Raw genomic sequence first — 7186 nt, forward strand, 5'->3', positions numbered from 1 at the left:
GGTTGAAAGATATTTCAACTTGATAATGCAGTGAAATGGTTTGTATGCTAAATACTAGTCAGTGTTGTTGCCTTGTGCAGTTGATTCTGTGCTCTCTGCCTGGATTTGGCCTACTGAACAGTGATAACTAATTGCTATAATCCAAATAAAATAATTCTGAACAAAATATGTTGTATTGTTACTGTTTAAGGAACAAAAGCAGATACTTTATAAAAGTAAGTTAGAGCTGTATTTTTATTAATTTGTATACAATGTGTATCTTTTAATTTAGAAGTTATTTTAGCATATTAAACTCTGGAGCTCAGACAAAAGAAATAAGAAACTTCATACTGTTACTAATGCTCTGCTTTCCACATTCAAAAGAAGTGCTCATAGCAACACCTTAACTGGCTGTCAACACTCACAACTTCCTTAAGGATCTTCAATTGAGTGCGAGTTCCTTGTTTTCCTGCTGTTATCTGTACTCTGGATGCTGATGGTTTCCTTCAAAAACAAAATTGAGTATTATAAATATAGGGGAATGCTTAACTAATGCAACAAAACACTTCAGAGTTCATTTACTAAATATAATATGTCTGCTACCACGGCAACGTTTTTAGCATTTTTAACACTTCCTGAGAGAGATTTAAAAACTGTGTCTAGATGACATTAATGCTCATAAATAACAAGTTATAATCCTCTAATAGGAACTGAGTGGTAGCTGCAGAGTGAGTGCTATTATTCTAGGCATATGCTTGTCATAAGATTGCACAAGTACAGTGGGTTTTTTGTTGACTGAGATGGGATGAAATGGTGTTGTCGTGCCCAGCATCAGCACATGTTCCACGCATGATGGCTGTGACTTAGCACTGCTGTGTAATTAAAAACTCAGAAATGCTGTGCTGTGGAAAGGAGCTGAGCTCTGTTTGTGCCTTACAGGAATGATCACTGGCTATTTGTATTTCCTCTCTGCATTTTAAAACCAGTGTATGTGAAAACAATTTTAGTTCCCTAGGGTAACAGTAAAAAGTCTGAAATGCATAAGGATTCTGTGGTTGTCAGCAAGTTAATGTCACAATAATGTGTAAGGCTCATCTTAAAGCATTGGCAGTTCTTGATATAAGACTAGAGGAGGGATATGTGCTGGGCTGCTGAATATAAAATAAAAAGGTGTGAATATCTGTGTGATTCAGTTTCATGTGATGTGAACTGAGCATTTCTACAGTTGGGGGTGATTGATTCAAGCCACCCAACTGCCTGGAACTTCCATTCAGTATCAAATAGCTTTTAAATTCTCTTCCATACTTGTCAGAAGATTTACAGTAGTAAGATAATGAATAAAGCTTCTTAGGTGGTTTCTGAGTGCTGCCTTTGAAGTAGTTGCAATTTCAAATGTGAATTAAAAATTTGTAACTCTTTCAATTATCTTGATCACTAATTTCCAGAATAATATTTTCCTTTACAGATGTGCAAGATCCTAAAGCCCTTTTTATGGCCTTACAAGTTAGCTTGGGCATTAGTGCTGTCAGAGGTTTGGTTTTTCTCTTTGATGTGCCACAACTGCCTCTTTTTAGATTCAATTTATTCTGTGCAATTTGTACATAGAAATTTTACATTACCTGGTACTACATGATGATGTTATTGGAAAATTCTTTGGTGGAAGTTTTTGCAGAGGCTTATTCAGCTGAATTATGAACAGTGAACTGCATTTTGTCCTGTGCTTTTGACTCCTGCTGCAGACAGTCTGCACAGTCTTCTGTGAACTGGAACCACTTGCAGCAACTGTATATGAAAAAACTCAGTCCTGACATTTTCTAGTTTGAACACCAGAACTTGCAGAACCATAGCTCCTGTGTAATTACATTCAGCCTCTTGGGCAGGACAGTGGATGAATCTCACTCTACAGAGGTATTCTGAAGAATACATATAAAGGGATACAGGCATTTCAGGTATCTTCTTTAACATCAGTTTTAAGTTGATGGCAATGTAAAGATCAGTGCTTTGCTTTTTTCTGCACATAGCATGCCCACAAAAACCAAGAGTTGTGAAGAGTAAATATTAAGTAGAGGAGCCTCCAATCAGCCTGGCAATAGATAGCTTTTATGAAATCAGTTTGCCATTTAAAGCTTTCTTTGGGTAAATACATCCTCTTCACTTACTGGATAAGAAAAGATAATGAGTACTGGTTTCTACCTTAATGACCATCAATAAAATGATGAGATGGAAGAGGAGAGGTACTGGAGGTTACTGAGCTCTACCACTGTATTTCCCAAAGAATATTTGGGCATTTATGAAACATGAAACTTTCTTCCTGTTCCCTTTGGAATCCAGTAGTTGTTCTTTGGGGTGAGGGTGGTGGTGTTTGGTTTTGGGAGGAATTTTTTGTTTGTTTATTAAGACAGAACAGCAGCACTTAATGGAGATGCTGCAATGTTTAGTGTGCTGATGACATGAAGTTTGTTTTATTTTCCTCCAGGTGTTTATTACAAGACTATAAGGAACTGGATGCACTGAATTAGCTGTTTTGTTTTAGTCCTCCATTCCTGTGTATAAACCTCTGCTGGGAAAGTTGCTGGTTTGAGAGTATCAAATGAGTTTCCTTACCCAGCTTTTTGGTGCAATTTAAATTAAGTAAACCAAGCACTTTGTCAGCAAACTGGGACAGTGGAAAAAGCTGTCTTAAATCAGCAAGAAAATGGATGTGAAATTGAAATCAGCCATTGCTGGTTTAGGTAGTAAGACTGGATACTTTACTTAATAACTAGTTACTAAGTTAGATGATACTGTTACAGCCCTTTAGCAGAAGCAAACTGCAATCTGAAAATTCTGTTACTCTTCAAAAGGTATTGTCAAATCAGACTGTGTGGAAACCTGCTCTAGGCTTACAGTTGTGTTCAGACAAGGGACAGGTGTCAGCATTCATGGGCTGCTGTGCTCCAGGTTCCTGCTGATGCATAACTGCAGATGAGGCCTCAGCATACCAGACCTTGAAGAAACAAACTGCTGACAGAAAGGTGTGAAACTCCTACAGAAAGATGTAAAACTCCTACTGTTGTGATCTGAGTGTTGTGCAGCCTTCAGCAATCCACTCAGTACAGGTATTTGAGTCCTGTTCACTGCTTTGCTGCTACCCAAAGGTGGGCAGGTAAATCTCTGCTACAGTTAACAAATGAGCTGCTCTGTTCACGTTCTGTGTCTAAAACTTTTTTTTTTTTTCTTAATGTCAGCATTATGTCAAATCCCTGGAATGACCACATGAATTGCATACATTATGGTAAATTTCATGATGCAATCCTCCTGTATTGCACATGTGCACTTCGGAGTCCAAGCTTTGCTTGGACTAACAGCATGTGCATGCAGGATATTTTATTTCTACATTTGGGGTAAAATATGGGTGCTTCTGTGAAAATCTGATAAAAGTGATTCAATAAACACCTTGTCTTGCTAGGCTTCTTGTGTATCCCTAAAAAACCCCAAAAGTCAATAATGAGTCAGATTGTTTTGGGTTGGGCTTTTTGTTTATTTTTTAAGTCACTGTGGTTTTGTGTTTTCACTATTTTCTCGCTTTTGGTTCTATTCCTTTTGAATCATCTGATTATTAGGAGAGGGGTGGTGTGGAGCAAGAGAATTTGTAACAGCAGCTTGTTCAGTTTGAGTATTTCATGGCTCCAAGCGGGACTGTGTGATTATCTCTTGGTTTCAGAGGGCTGCTTTGGATATTCTAATGTTCTGGATTTTATGCTTCCATGAATCTTGGAGTGCATGAAGACTATGAAGAGTGAACTGTGACTCAGATGTTCTGAGGTCACTATCTAGTTGGTATTCCCCATTTAAAGTAAATAATGGAAATAAAGAATGCTAATGTTTGTCTACTGCACCTGTTGTAATAATAATAAAGTAAAAAATGTTTTTATACAAATTATGAGACTACATGTGAAACCAGCATTTTTGTGAACTTGTATATTGGGGAAGTTTAGGTCTGCCACAGTAGCTCTCTGTTGACTCCCTTATGGCTTCCTGAAGGTTCTTGAGGAGGTGAAATGATTTGAGTGATTTTGTGCAAGCAGTCTCTAAATCTTCCACATGTTTACTTCCTTTTAGGTATTATTTTAACCAGATAAATACTTTTTTCAAAAAGAGACATGGTTCAATTTTAATCCAAAATTTTATTAAGATATGATTGAAGGTATTGAATTCATTTTTGCCCAAATACCCCACCCACAAAGAATTTAAAAAGTTTTTATGATGGGGCAGGTGAAGGCTAGGCTAGACTGGAAGGTGCAACATTAGCTTTTCAGGATAAGGAATAGGAAGTTTTCTCTGTCTTTCTACACAGTATTGGGATATTTGTATTTGTTGGTCTCTGAACAAAGTAAATAAATATTCTCATTTTATATGGACTTCTATAGATTAAGGTCATAATTTGTACATAGCCATGTTGGGATTGAGATATAGAAGCTCCTCAGTTTTACACTCATCCTTCAGAAAATGGCTGGCCTAAGTTGTGAAAGAAAAAGGCAACTCCTATTTATGTATAATTAATTAAGAAAGTATGATTGCCTGAATGTTTTTGTACTAAGTGCTAAGCATTTTTAAATGACTTCACAGCCACCCAGGATATGCAGTGTTTTGCTTTCCTGCATAACTTTTTGGGTGAGATAAACATTGTATCTTTCTGCCATTTGTCATGAGGTTCCTGAATTAGAAGCGAAAGCCAGGGCTTGAAGAAACTGCATGTTAGAAGGGAAGCTGTAGGCAAGCTGTCTGTATTATGGTCTCTATCCTTAACATTAAACTATCCTGCTTGTTGCCTTGGTTCTGCTACTGTTCTATGTCATCCAGTAACAACATCAGCTAGAAGTGGGCATTGAAGATTTTTACTGTCCATGTGGACTCTTACATCGTCTTTGCCATAGCCCTGTATGTCCTCATTGTGTGAGGTACCCGTTTAGTTGGTGCTACTCTTAACTTCTGAGACACTTTTTAGCTTCTTAACATCCTTGTTGTTTTCACAAGTTACAGATTTTCTGCACAGTCTCTTCCAAATGCTTCTTTACCCCTCTTTAGACACAACACTTCATATTTATCTACCTGTTTCTAAACTTACAAACTTCTGGTTGAAGATTTGTTTTCCCCTGTAGCAAGGACAAAACTTTTTTCCTGTCTGGCTGATTATTTTTTTAAACTAAAACTGATTAAGCATCAATTCTTATGACATTACAGAAAAGCAAAACTGTATGTGATACAAAATGGCATAGTGAAAAGAAACATGAATGAGACTATGGAATTGAAACTACCATTTCCCTGGTACCTCTGTATATAAACTTCCTAGAGAAGGGGGTGTACTTTACTGTGACTGGAGTCCTGCCTAGGATTCAGGCTTCCAGAGGCTTTCATGATGCAAAAGGTAAGTAAGACTTCATTTTATCCTAGTGGTGAAACATAAAAACGTTAAAATTACTTGGTCTGTTATCTGACGAATGCTTTGTTGATATCTAAAAGGAAATGTAACAAGATGTGGATGTTGAATGTGCTTAGTTCTTATACATGCCTTCATAGTAATTTTTTATGAAGCAGAATTAATTTTATGGTCACCAATTTTGTGTGTCACCTTTTTCCTTTTACTACCTTTTAGTGTGAAAAAGTGAGATCTTTTACTGCTGGCTTTCAGAGAAGAACTCCAAAATGGGACTTTGTGTACAAAACAAAAAGACCTGTCCCAGTTTACAGCTCACTGAAGAATTGTTTCACTGTCTTTATCCCTTGGGTTCGGGCACTGTTCAGCCAGAGTAACCAACCACACAATTCTTGAGTGTTGTTCTAATCAAGTAGAACAAAAGTAGTGTATGGATAGTGACAGTGTTGTATAATATCACAAGAAATGATAAATTCTATCTGAAGGGCAGTGGTATTTATATATAAAAATGTCTCCTTGTGGGAAGAAAACTGTAAGTCCAGTTGTGATCAGGTGCAGGATGTAGCATCTGTCAGGAAAGTGCCGTGTAAGTGAGCTCCACTGTAATAGTTGTGTGTATCATTTTTGGGAAAATCTTTAACTGTGAGTTCTGCAGAAGAAGCTACTGAAAATTCAGCATACAGTTTTACAAACCACTGAAATACACGAAGGCCTAAATTGCTGTAGTTTGTGGAGTTCCTTGCACGTGTAAAGGACACGTAAAGGGTTTCTGTTTGGAAGGTTATCCGGTTTGGATTTTTTTCCCCAACTGTGTCCAGCAATATTACCTCTCTACAAACATTGCTTATCTCTGTCCCTTGATAACCACAGCTTCAGCACTACTACTGCTAAAGACTACTTGTGAGCAGGGATTTTCAATGTTTGATCAAACATCTAGACAATTGCCTGTTTCAGCAACTTAAGCCAAGCAGTTATCTGATTTGACAGTTTGTTTTTAATAAAACATGATGCAGAACATCAAGCAATAATATTATTCTTAGTGCATATGATGCTTACCTTCAAAACACTGTAAATAATTAATTGGCTTACTAGCATCTGCGAAAAGAGTGTTTCACCTGAAAGAACTCTGTGGAAGAGTCTGGAGATTGAAACTTGCTGGGAACTGCTGTGGTGTCATCATGCCTCGCTCCTAGGTTAGGGAATGTGCCATAAAACGGTGTCAGCGCTGTGAAGGTGAGGGCTGTAGCTTAAGTGGTTGAAAAAACAAGGTAATCCTACCTGTGTGTGTATTTTACCCTTAATTTCTGCGCTGAGTCCAGTAACAGGTGCCGCTGTTGGGGCTCGATTTTCCTCTCTCCGCCAGTTCGGACACAGGTGCTTGATGCTGCCGCCGCCTGAGCCGAGCCGAGCCGAGCCGGGCCGAGCCGGGCCGAGCCGAGCCGGGCCCGGGGCAGCGCGGGGAGCTCCGGGCCGCGGCGCCGAAGGGGTCACGCGCCCCGCCCCGGGCGCGCGCATTGGCGGGGCGGCGGCGGCGGCGGCGGCGGGCGGCCAATGGCGGCGCGCGGCGGCGGGGCCGCGCCGGCGGGGGCGGGCGGGGGCGGCGCGGCCGGCGCGCGGCTGAATGGGGAGCACAAAGCGCGGCCGGGACGCGCCGCCGCCGTCCCCGGGAGAGCCGCGCGCGGGGCCGCCGCTCCCGCCGCAGCCCCGCTCCGGCACCGCCGCCGCGCCGGCAGCGTGGGGGAGGCAGCGCCGAGCGCCCGCCCCTGCTCCTTCTCGGGTTTTTTTGAATTT

General features: G+C 40.3%; 1 long non-coding RNA gene across 2 annotated transcripts in view; it reads right to left on the reverse strand.

Annotated features, from left to right (window-relative positions):
- Positions 1-6862, reverse strand: part of LOC110468292 (uncharacterized) — a 28338-nt gene extending 21476 nt beyond the window's left edge. Inside the window, exons 1-2 of one of the 2 annotated variants that reach the window (XR_014956705.1) lie at positions 6674-6862; positions 405-483 (exon numbers count right to left, since the gene is read on the reverse strand). This is a non-coding gene — a long non-coding RNA (uncharacterized LOC110468292). The remainder of the gene's footprint in view (positions 1-404; positions 484-6673) is intronic. The other variant, XR_002465062.4, reaches the window with a different exon arrangement.
- Positions 6863-7186: the final 324 nt, after the last annotated feature.

Source organism: Lonchura striata, chromosome 7 (assembly GCF_050655825.1).
Source record: "Lonchura striata isolate lonStrDom1 chromosome 7, ASM5065582v1, whole genome shotgun sequence".
Classification (NCBI taxonomy): Eukaryota; Metazoa; Chordata; class Aves; order Passeriformes; family Estrildidae; genus Lonchura; species Lonchura striata.